We start from the raw sequence: 13642 nt of genomic DNA on the forward strand, positions 1-13642 counted from the left end.
CACAGACACACAGAGCTCTTCACTATCCTCTAATTACAATTATATCACCAGTTTTGGTTAAACCAATATATAGTTTGTTTTTTTTTTATGAACATTTTTCTTTAGCAGTGCCTCACGGCTTGCAGGATCTTAGTTCCCAGACTAGGGACCGAACCCCTGCCCCCTGCAGTGGAAGCATGGAGTCCTAGCCACTGGACCACAAGGGAATTCCCAATATGTAGTGTTTTAATTACTCTGACTTTGTAAATGTTATTCATAGCTGAGCCATGTAGTATACCATGATTATGTTTCCTCTTTTTATGACCTCTGGTTTTCCCTGGAATTAAAAATTGTCATCATTTAAAAGGTTTTCAGGGACTTCCCTGGTGGCACAGTGGTTAAGAATCTGCCTGCCAATTCAGGGGACACGGGTTCGAGCCCTGGTCCGGGAAGATCCCACATGCCGCGGAGCAACTAAGCCTGAGTGCCACAACTACTGAAGCCTCCGTGCTTAGAGCCCGTGCTCCGCAACAAGAGAAGCCACCACAATGAGAAGCCCACGCACCACAATGAAGAGTAGCTCCCGCTTGCCGCAACTAGAGAAAGCCCGAGCACAGCAAAAAATAATAATAATTGGGCTTACTTTTCTGGGTGCCTATTTCAAATTCATCCCCAAACTCTCTCTTTGTAGTTAAAGCCCCCTATCACTACTTTCATAAACATCAGGTGATTTATCAGTCTCAGTTTTTCTCTGCAATGTATTTCCAGGATCTCTTTGTATCCCTGCTCTGATTTAGGCTGGTTGCTGTTGTCCTGAGATTGATTTTCACCGTCATCTTAGGAAGTCCTTTCCCCACCCTCCTGTGTTGGAGCTCCTATTTCCCATGTAAACCTTTAAAAAAAGTTTATTCCTTAGTTTTGAGGAAATATATCCTTTATTAGCTTTTCTGAGGACACATACAGGAGAGGCTAATTCTTTGAGACCTTGCACGTCTGTAGCTTTTAAATTTTTTTGGTTAGATATGGTGTTACAGTTCGGCAATAATTTTCCCTCACATTTAAGGCATTGCTTTGTTGTTTTCTAGCTTCCAGTATTGCTGTTGAGAAGGTTGAAATTGTTAGTATTCTCAGTCCTTTAAATGTGACTTGCTTCTCTCTCTCTCTCCACCTAAATCAGGCTCTAAAACAAACAAATTGGGTTTGCTGAGGGAAAATGACCAGAGATGAAGATAGAGAAACGAAATTCCAAAATGAAAGGCTTAGACTTGGGGTCCCTGCTACGTATCAGATACAGCTCCTCTGTAAAAAGGGAACACATAACTGGAGTGTATCTCACAACACTTCAAGATAATCTTATTGATGTCCTGTTTTTTTTCATTATCTAGTTACTCAGCTGACCTGAGCTAGTAAATCTGCTATTAGTTGGGTACATTATTATATGATTATATAACCCCGAGAAGGTTTAGAATTAAATATAGCAATGGTGAGCTAAATCAAGCCCATAGTACTAATATTTTTAGTACTAACCTTGAAGTGTAACACAACCCTTACGTGTCTGTTATTTATGTGCAGTGTCTGTAATAAAAATAGAAACTATACTCTAGAGAATCTGACAGAATACCTTGTGATTTCAATTTGAAGTGTGTAATTGATTTTATATTTATGATTTTAAAGTGAAGGTGCAAGAGAATTTGGTTAAGTGTGTAAACTGCATTGATTGTATTAAGAGAATCATGGTACAAATCTGTCCTGTCAGGTGCCAGGGGTCTTTGTGAGGGTCTCATGATAGTCGGTTCTGCTACCATCAGCTGTCACAAGGCTGTGCTCTTCCCCCTTTACCAAATGAGCCCCAACAGGCTGATGACACAATAGCCAAAGCACAGCTGAGACCAGAATGGAATATTTAAACGCAAATATGCTAAAGGATAGAGCAGTGGTCAGCACGCTTCTTCTGTAGAGGACCAGATTGTAAATATTTTGCTCTTTAGTCCAGGAGGCAAAATTGAGGATATTCTGTAGGTACTTACGTAGCTATTCAAAATGTAACTATTGGGTATTCCCTGGCGGTCCAGTGGTTAGGACTCTGTGCTTCCATGGCTGGGGTCACGGGTTCGATCCCTGTTCCGGGAACTGAGATCCCACGTGCCATGTGCGGTCTGGCAAAAAAAAAAAAAAAATGTAACAACCATTTCTATGGCTATACAAAAACAGGCAACTGTCCGTATTTGGCCCATAGACCATAGTTTGCCAGCTCCTGGGCATAAAAATTAAAAGGCTACTAAAAGGATACTAAAAAGGAAAACAATGCAGAGAGTAGCGTAAAGGTAGATAAATGAGATCTCCAAGTACAGCTCACCAGAATTCATGTGAGATTCTCTGCACTATTCTTCCATTTTCTCTACTGAAGCACAACTAGGGAAGCTTTGATCAAACAAAACACACAACTGATATCAATGAGAGGAAGACGGGGTGGACCATTTTGAAAAGCCTTTCATCTCTCTGCCAGATCCCAGATTATGTAGACTCTTCAAATGTGTGTATATTAATTGACTGCCTACCACATCAGGTGCTGTACTGGGTACTAGGAATACAGTAGTGAGCGAGACTGCATCCCCACCCCGAGGAGCTTACTGTCTGGCGGGGAGACTGACAAAGAAAACGTTAATTCTACTGAAGTGCCGTGACTGTTCTGATTGCAGGATGGGTGTGCATGGGGCACCTACTATGCCTAGATTTTAGGAATCAGGAGAGACTTCCTGGAGGAGATGATGTCCAAACTGAAGCCTGAAGGATGCGAAGAAATTAGCAAGAGAAAGAACTTAGCAGGTGCAACTTAGCGTGTGCAAGGTTCCAGAGGTGAAAGGGAGCAATGGCATGTTCAGGGAGCTGCAACTATTTTATACAAATGAACACTCACAGACTTATGCAAAAGATGTGCTCTCAAAAGAGCACCTGTAACCAAGAAAAACATACGCCAAAAGCAACATTCCTACAAAACAGGATTTTTCAAACCTCAGCCCTATTGCTGTTTTGATAGTTCTTTGTTGTGGAGGCCTTTCCTGGGCATTGTAGGATGTTTAGCAGCATGTCTCGTCCCTACCCAAAAGGTGCTAGTAGCCATCACTCAGTTGTGACAACCAAAAATGTCTCCAGGGACTTCCCTGGTGGTGCAGTGGTTAAGAATCCGCCTGCCAATGCAGGGGACACGGGTTCAATCCCTGGTCCGGGAAGATCCCACGTGCCACGGAGCAACTAAGCCCGTGTGCCACAACTACTGAGCCTGCGCTCTACACCCTGCGAGCCACAACTACTGAAGCCCGTGCACCACAACTACTGAGCCTGCGCTCTAGAGCCTGCAAGCCACAACTACTGAAGCCCACACGCCCTAGAGCCTGTGCTCCACAACAAGAGAAGCCACCGCAATGGGAAGCCCTCTCGCCACAACTAAAGAAAGCCCGTGGACAGCAACGAAGAACCAACGCAACCAAAAAAAAAAAAAAATGTCTCCAGACGTTGCCAGATGTCCTCTGGGGGGCAAATCTGGTTGGTATCCACTGCTGTAAGAGGTGAGGATAAAGAATTTCACTGGCTCATTCCCCGAGCATACCGGCTGGGAACACCGCCTATCCAGCTGTTCTTGTTAGGAGTAGCTATCGCTCATTACTGCTCCACTTTGCCAAGAGCAGGGGAAGGTGACCAGATGTCTCAGATACAATGTTCTCCCCGCCACTGATCACTGAAGGCTACCGTAAAAGTGGTCTGATTCAGGCCTTTCATTCTGCATGGCATCAAGCATCCAGAAAAACTCAAGAGACTCCTTCCTGACAAATGTAGGGCCATATTACAATCTATCAATATCATTCCTGTAGTTTAAGTTAGTTGCATACACACTTATTAAATTCTAGCTGATTCCAAATCATTTGTTCTTCATCACAGTACAAATGTAACTACCAAGATGATGAAAACCAAGATGTGGGTGAGGAATGGTTCTTGCTGCCTCCTCATGAGGCCTGGCATAGCCCAACTTATAGACTGTGGCTTGTTTGAGGACCTTACTGTTCTAAACAGTGGCATACACAATGTGCTAATAAAGGGCCGAAATGGAAATACGGTGAAGAGTCCAGCTCCTTGAGATGGCCAGACTTTAGAACGCGGGCTTGAGAGGCAGATGAACAGGGGAGGATGGGAAACTGACTCCTGTGACTGGAAGCTCTAAAAACCACACGGGGAGGGGCTTCTCTGCCAGGCTAAGGGCTTATCCTTGATTCTGAGGACACTGGGAAGACAAGGAAGAATTTTAAGCTCATGAGTGACATAGCCAGATGAATTTAGAAGGTATTTCCACAGCACCTACATTTTACAGAGTGTGTTTTTGCACACATCACCTCATTTAACATTCTGTAAGGGGGGTATTGTTTGCATTTTGCAACTGAGGACTTAGAGAAATTAATTAATCAAGGTCGGAGAGCTAACACAGTTTGGCCAAGATTGAGTAGAATTCAGGTCTTCATTTCCATATTGCCATCTGGGTGTCTTGACTGTAGTCAGCACATACGAAGGGCTGTTGTGGGGCAAAGGTGAGAGCAAAGAATAGGTGAGAAATTAGCTGTGTTTAGCAGGGACTGGCACTAAGTAGTTAGTAGATTTGTTTCTTGACTTACCATTTCTTTTTTGTTATTCTTGTTGTTTCAAAACTGGTTATGATGATGTAACCATGTTACTATTCCCTAGAGCAGTGATTTCCAACCCGTGGATCAGGACCCTTGGGGGAACCCAAGGTTGTTCAGAGGGTCCTCAAGTTCGGTGTGAATTTTCTTGATAGATGCTGAAAGTACCACCATCCATTTTATAGGGACTCCAAGATTTTTTTTTTTTTGTCGAAAAGACAATTCACTGTACACATTTTATTTATAGTTTTGTACACTGTCTTAATATGAATGGGACCGCTTTTCTACTTGAGCCTTTTTTTTTTTTTTTTGCGGTACGCGGGCCTCTCACTGTTGTGGCCTCTCCCGTTGCGGAGCACAGGCTCAGCAGCCATGGCTCACGGGCCCAGCCGCTCTGCGGCATGTGGGATCCTCCCGGACTGGGGCACGAACCCACATCCCCTGCATCTGCAGGTGGACTCCCAACCACCGCGCCACCAGGGAAGCCCTTGAGCCATTTTTTAACCAAAGCAAAATAACCTAAGTATAACAAAGTGTTAAAATACAGCATAAAGATACAAAAACAGACATACTAATTCTAATTAGGAATGTAATTATGATGTTACATTTTTTATAATCCACAATTATGTTTAGGAAATCACACAAACATAGATCACTGATTTGAATGAAATGCATAAATTTGTAGCAAAGCTTTGTAGTTACAAAAAAAAAGAAATTACCAAAGAATGCACAAAATTAATGTTTATTCCACCTTTGTGTCGTATTCCTGGATCCTTCACCAATGTTACATGAGGAAAAAAAAGCAAAACAAATGAAAAACTGAAATCAGAATCACTAATGTTATCAAGTAGGGAAACAAATAAATTAAAATCTAGCAGCCATCGGCAAGAGTACAGCACAGACAATGCTGTAAAAAGAAACAAAGAAAATTGTTAGAAAACTGTATGCATCATACTCTTTCAAACCAGCAACATATGCTTCTGCATACAATGGAACATAAACAGAATCGTTCTCTTGTAAGGTATAGAAATGCAAATTCTTTAATATTGTAGATGGGTCAAATGTCTTTGTAAATCGGTAATTCTTTTAAGCTATTACAGAGTGGGCCAGGAACACATTTATGGATTCTGGGGACGATGTGTACTGTAATTCTTTGATTGGGATAGCCGACACTCTAGCCAAAATTAAAAAAAAAAAAAAATGAACACAGAAGTACAAGACAAAGGCGAATGAGACGTCTCTTATATCTTAGCAACATTTAGATGGAAATCAAATTTAAATGCAGTCCACTCTGCTTTTGAAGAGGCTTTGGTTCAGCTCCCAAATCTCGATTGCTTGACGCAGTCTCCTATGAGAATACTCAGGAGGTGTCTTCTTAAACAACAAACCTATTTTTAGTGGTGGAGCCGCTCTTAGTAGCTGTGTCTGCGTGGGACTGGTAAACAATCACTATCCTTGGAGGAAGTCCTCACCTTTCCTTGTCTACCCTCCCTATATGTGTAACTGCTTCTCTGTTTTCACATTCAGTAGTCCATATTGCTATTTTATCACGTTTAGCTCTAACATTAACCACAGCTCCACATACGTCATCACTGTAGTCATCAAAAGACTCTCCAATAAGACACAGCAGTGTCTCTAGCCAAAAGCGATGGAGGTCACTTCGTCTCTGCTGTTTGTTCAATGTAATTAGCCATCGTCCTCCTCGTTTGTTTTTCTCATCTTCCCACATAGGCACAATACCATCCTTAAAAAGTGAGTAGTCACAGCCAGGCATTAAATTACTAGACAACTGGATATGGTTGTACAGAGCCCAAAAGTCTTCAACAGTATCAAACTTAGAGATCAGCCGAAGGTTTGCTTGCCAACTTTTGCTTTTATTTTTATTTTATTTTTTTTTTTGTGGTACACGGGCGTCTCACCGCCGCGGCCCCTCCCGTTGCGGAGCACAGGCTCCGGACGCGCAGGCTCAGCGGCCATGGCTCACGGGCCCAGACGCTCCGCGGCATGTGGGATCTTCCCGGACCGGGGCACGAACCCGCGCCCCCTGCATCGGCAGGCGGACTCTCAACCACTGCGCCACCAGGGAAGCCCTGCTTTTATCATTTTTAAAAAAACCAGAGTGCCCATCTGTTCTGTAAAGGATGTTTAATATAGTGTTCTGTGTTTGCAACCTCCTGATTAGATTCTGTTTTCTCTTCTTCTGTAGGTGGGGGATTAGGAGTAGGGGTGGTTTCCGGTTCCACAGTCGCCATCTTAGATCGATCTGATCGCACAACCCAGGGACTCCAAGATTTTTAAAAATTTAGTTTGTATTACAGACGGATCTTTATCCTTGAAAGGGATCTTCATACTAAATATAAATTACTGGATATTATCTGTGTATTACTAAGGATGATATGCCTACTAGCAGAGGCTGGTGGGGCACGGGAAAATAGTGGAGTTTGGGTGTCTAAAGAATCTATAGGAAAGGGTGTGTCACACAGTCATGAGTCTGGAAAGGACTTGGTGAGGTGAGAGCTGGGGTAGAAAAAGTCATGTTCTTATTTCCCTGCCCTAGAAAGGAAAGCATTCCAATGACTTTCTCCACAGCCTGGGGATTACATTTGGTTTTTTGTTTGTTCGTTTTGTTTTTTTCAGGAACTGGTATTTATTATCAAAGTCATATTCGATGTCAACAAGATGCCACAACTACAAAAAACAGTGTGCACATTGCAATCTCAATGCACGCGTACATTTGTTTTTACGGCAGGATTCACGTGAAACCTCAAACAGGTCTAAACTGTACTGACATCAAAACAGTGAGTTGACAAAACTCCAGGGTCTCACTTAGAGCTCGAGTTGGAGAGTGGAAATTGGGGTTGTTTAAGCCCAGCCTGGAGCCTGAGCTACAGAAACTGGAAAAGGGAATGAGAGAGAGGGGGCTTTGGTCTCTGGCTCTGGTATAGACCAGTTACCTCCTGAAACCTCAATTTCCTCATTTATAAGATGGAAATAACACTTTTTTTGGCTTGAATGAACCATTGAATATAAAGATTCCTGGAGGAGCACTTTGCATCAATAAATGCAGGTTTTGTACACATGCATTTGCTTTTTTTTTTTTTTTTTTTTTTTTGCGGTACGGGGGCCTCTCACTGTTGTGGCCTCTCCCGTTGCGGAGCACAGGCTCAGCGGCCATGGCTCACGGGCCCAGCCGCTCCGCGGCATGTGGAATTTTCCCGGATCGGGGCACGAACCCGTGTCCCCTGCATCGGCAGGCGGACTCTCAACCACTGCGCCACCAGGGAAGCCCGCATTTGCTTTTTGACCCAACAATCCCACTTCTGGGAATTTACCCTGAAGCTATACCTCCTCCAATGAACGCAATATATGCAAAAGTTTCTTCATTATCTCACTATTTGTCATAGCAAAAGATTGCAAACCAACTCTATGCCACATTTATTCGTTTTCTATTGCTGCATAATATAAAACCACAAGTTTAGCTTCAAGTGACACCCATTTGGTAGTCGATCAGAAGTGTGGCGTGGTGTGGCTGGGTTCTCCACTCAGGGTATCACAAGGCTGAAATCAAGGTGCCGGCTTGGTTTAGTTCTCATCTAGAGAACTCAGCAGGGTGAACCTGCTTCAGAGTCATCCTTATTGCTGGTAGAATGTAGTTTCTCGTGGTGGCAGGACTGAGGATGCTGCTCCTCGTGGGGTGTCAGCTCGGGACGTTCTCAGCTCCTAGAGGCACCCTCATTCCTTGCCGTGTGAAACCTCATTGTCAAGCCGGTGTGTCAAATCCTTCTTGTGATTTGAAGCTCTGACTTTCCTTCTGTGACCAGCTAGAGAAAATTCTCTGCTTTTAAAGGGCTCATATGACTAGGTCAGGCCCACTAAATAATCTCCCTATCATAGGGGCAACTGACTTGGGACTTTATTTTTATTTTTTAAAATTTATTTATTTGGTTGCACCGGGTCTTAGTTGTGGCAGGCAGGCTCCTTAGTTGTGGCATGCATGCGGGATCTAGTTCCCTGAGTAGGGATCGAACCCGGGTCCCTTGCATTGGGAGCATGGAGTCTTAACCACTGTGCCACCGGGGAAGTCGCTGGGACTTTAATATACATGCAGAATCCTTTCACAGACTTACCTAGATTAGTGTTTGATTGAATAACTAGGAGAAGGCACACCAGAGGCCAAGAATTTTAGGGGCCGTCTTAGAATTCTGCCTATCACACTACAAGAAGCTAACTGCTAAATAACCTGGGTCCATCCACATGAGGGAGAACTATGCTGTAGTAATGAAGGATGAGAAAGGCCTCTGGGAACTGTCTTTTTTTTTTTTTTTTTTAATTGGAGCACAGTTTATTTACAATGTCATGTTAGTTTCAGGTGTACAGCACAGTGATTCGGTTATACATATACATACTTTTTCAGATTCTTTTCCCTTATAGGTTATTACAAAATAATGAATGTAGTACTGGGCACTGCTTTTGTTTCCGAGTCAAACTTGGGTCACCTGCTTGCAGTAAAGCCAATCTACTGACACAGGGTTGTGGTGAAGGAAATTGCAACATTTATTGCAGGTGCCAAGCAAGGAGTCCAGGGCAGCTAGTGCTCAAAACACCCGAGCGCCCTGGTGGGTTTCAGGAAAACATTTTTGTTTATTTATTTATTATTTATTTATTTTTTGGCCGAACCACACTGCTTGTGAGATCTTAGTTCCCCAACCAGGGACTGAACCTGGGCCCTCGGCAGTGAGAGCACGGAGTCCTAACCACTGGACCGCCAGGGAATTCCCGGGAAAGCATTTTTAAAGGCAAGGCGGGCGGGGGTGGTGTCACAGGGTGTGTGATCAGTTCGTGCACAATTCTTTTTTTTTTTTTTAACTTATTTATTTTTGGCTGCATTGGGTCTTCGTTGCTGTGCGCAGGCTTTCTCTAATTGTGGAGAGCGGGGGCTACTCTTCGAAGCCTTCGTGGTGCACGGGCTTCTCATTCTGGTGGCTTCTCTTGTTGCGGAGCACAGGCTCTAGAGCGCAGGCTCAGTAGTTGTGGCGCACGGGCTTAGTTGCTCCGCGGCATGTGGGATCTTCCTGGACCAGGGCTCAAACCCGTGTTCCCTGCATTGGCAGGCAGATTCTTAACCACTGTGCCACCAGGGAAGCCCTTGTGCACAATTCTGATTGGTTGATGGTGAGGGCGGTGTCACAGGGGTCAACAGGATCCATCCTTAGGCGCCAGTATGTCTGGGGGCTGTGTGCTCATGGTCATCATGTAGTTAAAGTCTTCTATTTGGTAGGGGTTTTAGCATCTGTAAAACAACTCAGGAAATGTGCATCAGATAACTGTTATCTAGGTGCTTCAGGGAGGAGCTAAAGCAGAAGATGGGGGAGGGGTCTGTCCTGGGAAGGCCCCATAGGGTCCTGCTCAGTTATACTCCAGAGTGATTTCCAGGATACATTATCTGTTGTTAAACAGCGAAAATAGCAAGGAAGAATAAAATGTACTACCTTTCATGGAAGAAAAAAGGGGAAGTAAAATAAAATATATAAATCGTGGCAGGCAGGCTCTGAGATGGCCCCCCTGATCATTGCCTATTGTGTAATCCTTTCCCCTTGAGTGTGGGCTGGACTTACTGACTCTAGAAAAGCAAGTAAAATATAGCAGAAGTAGTGGGATGTCACTGTTAAATAATGTTACAAAAAGACCGCGCCTTCCATGCTGGAATCTCTCTCTTTTTTCCTTTTTCTCTGTAGTGCAAGCAAGCTGCCATGTTGTGAGTAGTTTTACTGAGAAACCACGATGCAAGAAACTGATATTTTCGGTGGTTGTGGGTTGAATTGTGTCTCCCAGAAAGACATACTGAAGTCCTAATCCACCTGGTATCTGTGAAGTGACCTTATTTGGAAACAGGGTCTTTGCTACTGCAATCAAGTTAAGCCAAGGTCATACTGGATTAGGGTGGACCCAAGTACAATGACTGGTGTCCTTAGCAGCAGGAAATTTGGACACAGACACACACACAATGTGATGTAGAGGCAGAGGCAGAGACAAAAGTTATGCAGTTACAAGCCAAGAACACCAAGGATAGCTGGTAACTGCTGGAAGCCTGGAGAGAGGCAAGAAAGGATTCTTCCCTGCTGACATCTTGATTTTGAACTTCTAGCCTTCAGAACTGTGAGAGAATAAACCCCCCATTTTTTTTTTAACATCTTTATTGGAGTATAATTGCTTTACGGTGTTGTGTTAGTTTCTGCTGTATAACAAAGAACCCCCCATTTTTTTTAAACCATCCTGTTTGTGGTAATTTATTAAGGCAGCCCCAAGAAACTAATTCACTGGCTGACAGCCAGCAGCGACCTGAGATCTGCCAACAGTCAAGGTAGCTTGAAAGAGGATCTTCTGAGGCCAACTAACAGCCAGGTTGAGTGAGTTTGGAGGCAGATCCTCCCCCAATCCAGACTTGAGAGGATTGTAGCCCCAAGTGCCATCTTCGTTGCATTCTTGGAAGAGACCTGGAGCCAGAGGTAGCTACCTAAGCCCTCTTGAATTTCGTTATTTTCTTTTTCTTAAATATTTTATTTATTTATTTATTTTTGGCTGTGTTGGGTCTTCGTTGATGAACGGGGTCTTTCTCTAGTTGCGGTGAGCAGGGGCTACTCTTCGTTGCGTTGCGCAGGCTTCTCGCTGTGGTGGCTTCTCTTATTGCAGAGCACAGGCTCTAGGCGCATGGGCTTCAGTAGTTGTGGCACGTGGGCTCAGCAGTTGTGGCTCCCGGGCTCTAGAGTGCAGGCTCAGTAGCTGTGGCGCATGGGCTTAGTTGCTCTGCGGCATGTGGGATCTTCCCGGACCAGGGCTCGAACCCGTGTACCCTGCATTGACAGGTGGATTCTTAACCATTGTGCCACCAAGGAAGTCTCTTCTTGGATTTCTGATGCACAGAAACTGTGAGGTAATAAATGTTTGTTGTTTTAAGCTGCAAAGCATAATTATACAGCAATAGATACCAAACAAATAAATAAATATTCTTAATTTTGGGGGGGGGAATGGGAGAATAAACTAGAAACTAATGACAATGGTTAGTGATAGGAGGTGAGTGGGAACAGGGTGCAGGAAACAGGAAGGGAGAGCTTCCTCTGAATAAAACATTTGTAAGATTTGATTTTGAACCAGGTGAATGCTTTATACATTCAAAAAATAAAACTAGGGGCTTCCCTGGTGGGGCAGTGGTTGAGTCCACCTGCCGATGCAGGGGACACGGGTTCGTGCCCCAGTCTGGGAAGATCCCACATGCCACGGAGCGGCTGGGCCCGTGAGCCATGGCCGCTGAGCCTGCGTGTCCGGAGCCTGTGCTCCACAACGGGAGAGGCCACAACAGTGAGAGGCCCGCGTACCGCAAAAAAAAAAAAAAAAAAACTAGATAAGAAAGATGAAAAAAGCAAACTAAAATTATGAAAATAAAAATAACAAACCTAACAATATATCACATATATTGCACATCGTTGAGAAGGGCCGTATTTATAAAGATAAAGAGAACTGCAAAGAAATCCTGAACTTAAAAGTTTTGCTGCTGGTATTAGTACTGAAGTCTCAGCTCTTTTGTGTATATTGTAGGATAGAATAAATGAGTAAATATATTGATGCTGATGGGAACCAGCATTTTCCTGCATTTTTACCCCTGCCATGTTTACTGTTTTTGACATCATATTTCATATCTTTTTGTTAGTAACCAGGGTTACTTTGTGGTAGAAAAAAGATATAAATATGGAAAGAGGAAGACTAGAATGAACCTCGCGGTGTTGAAGTTTTAATTGGGGTTATCAGTATGAACTCATGATTTTAAAATATATTTGGGTAAAGACTATACTGTTTACTGTTTTCTTTTTCTTTTTCTTTTTTCTTTCTTTTTTTTTTTGCGGTACGCGGGCCTCTCACTGTTGTGGCCTCTCCCGTTGTGGAGCACAGGCTCCGGACGCGCAGGCTCAGCGGCCATGGCTCACGGGCCCAGCCGCTCCGCGGCATGTGGGATCTTCCCGGACCGGGGCACGAACCCACATCCCCTGCATTGGCAGGCGGACTCTCAACCACTGCGCCACCAGGGAAGCCCTGTTTACTGTTTTATATCTATATGAATACATATACACTTGGTCCACTGAAAGGGCCTAGAAGAAATGACATCCCAGTAGCAAACACTCAGATTTAGTTTTCCAAGTACCATTTCCTACTAAAAGGAACTAAGGTTTCTCTGCATAAGGCAGAGAAGATGCAAGGAGAGCTTGGGAGGTCCTGGGTCAGAAAGCAAGGTAATGTTCAAAGACTGATAGGATATATGTAAGGAAAAAGGAGCCGGGTAGGGGGCTTCCACAGCTCACAAAAGGGCAATTTGAGCACCACAAATAATAATGGTATTTGATTACAGTAATTTAATTAAATTGAATTTTAAAAGAATGCCAGAGTTCACAGTTATTCAGAAGAAGGTGGGGGAGGGGAATTGTGAAGGGGAGGAGAAACAAAAAAGAAAAGGAGAAAGTGGGGGGCGGGAGTCCTCTTCTTTAGAAAGGAATGCCAGCTAATAAGCGGAGAAGGAATGATAGAATTAGAAAATCTCCATTTTATAACGTTTGCACTAAGTGTTTGCTACCCCTATTGGGTGAAAATACTCATCTGGTTTCAGCCTAGCATTGCAGATATCTGTTGCAGAGGGAGAGACGATCTTTGTGGAGAGAACTACCAGACCACCCTTGATCAAGTGATCAAGCTTGACATCACGGATAATAGGCCAAAAGGATACTGTGCCTGCTGATGGAAGTACAGAGCATCACCTCCGACTTTTCTTACTAAAGAGTTTGACTTGAATCTAACCATGAAGAAACAGTTCAATAAACCCACACTGATATAGTCTACAATTGGCCTGGACTTTTCAAATATGTCAAAGTAATGAAAGTGTAACGGAGCAGGACCCCATGGGGCCTTCCAGGGACAGGCCTTCCCCCATCTCCTCTGTCCTGGCTCCTCTC

At 43.9% G+C, this 13642-nt stretch overlaps 1 pseudogene; it reads right to left on the minus strand.

Annotated features, from left to right (window-relative positions):
- Positions 1–5717: 5717 nt before the first annotated feature.
- Positions 5718–6917, minus strand: LOC111175085 (eukaryotic translation initiation factor 4E-like; annotated as a pseudogene).
- Positions 6918–13642: the final 6725 nt, after the last annotated feature.

The sequence above is a fragment of the Delphinapterus leucas genome, chromosome 18 (genome assembly GCF_059928025.1).
Source record: "Delphinapterus leucas isolate spDelLeu-1000000601 "Yukka" chromosome 18, BTC_Dleu_Yukka2, whole genome shotgun sequence".
Lineage (NCBI taxonomy): Eukaryota > Metazoa > Chordata > Mammalia > Artiodactyla > Monodontidae > Delphinapterus > Delphinapterus leucas.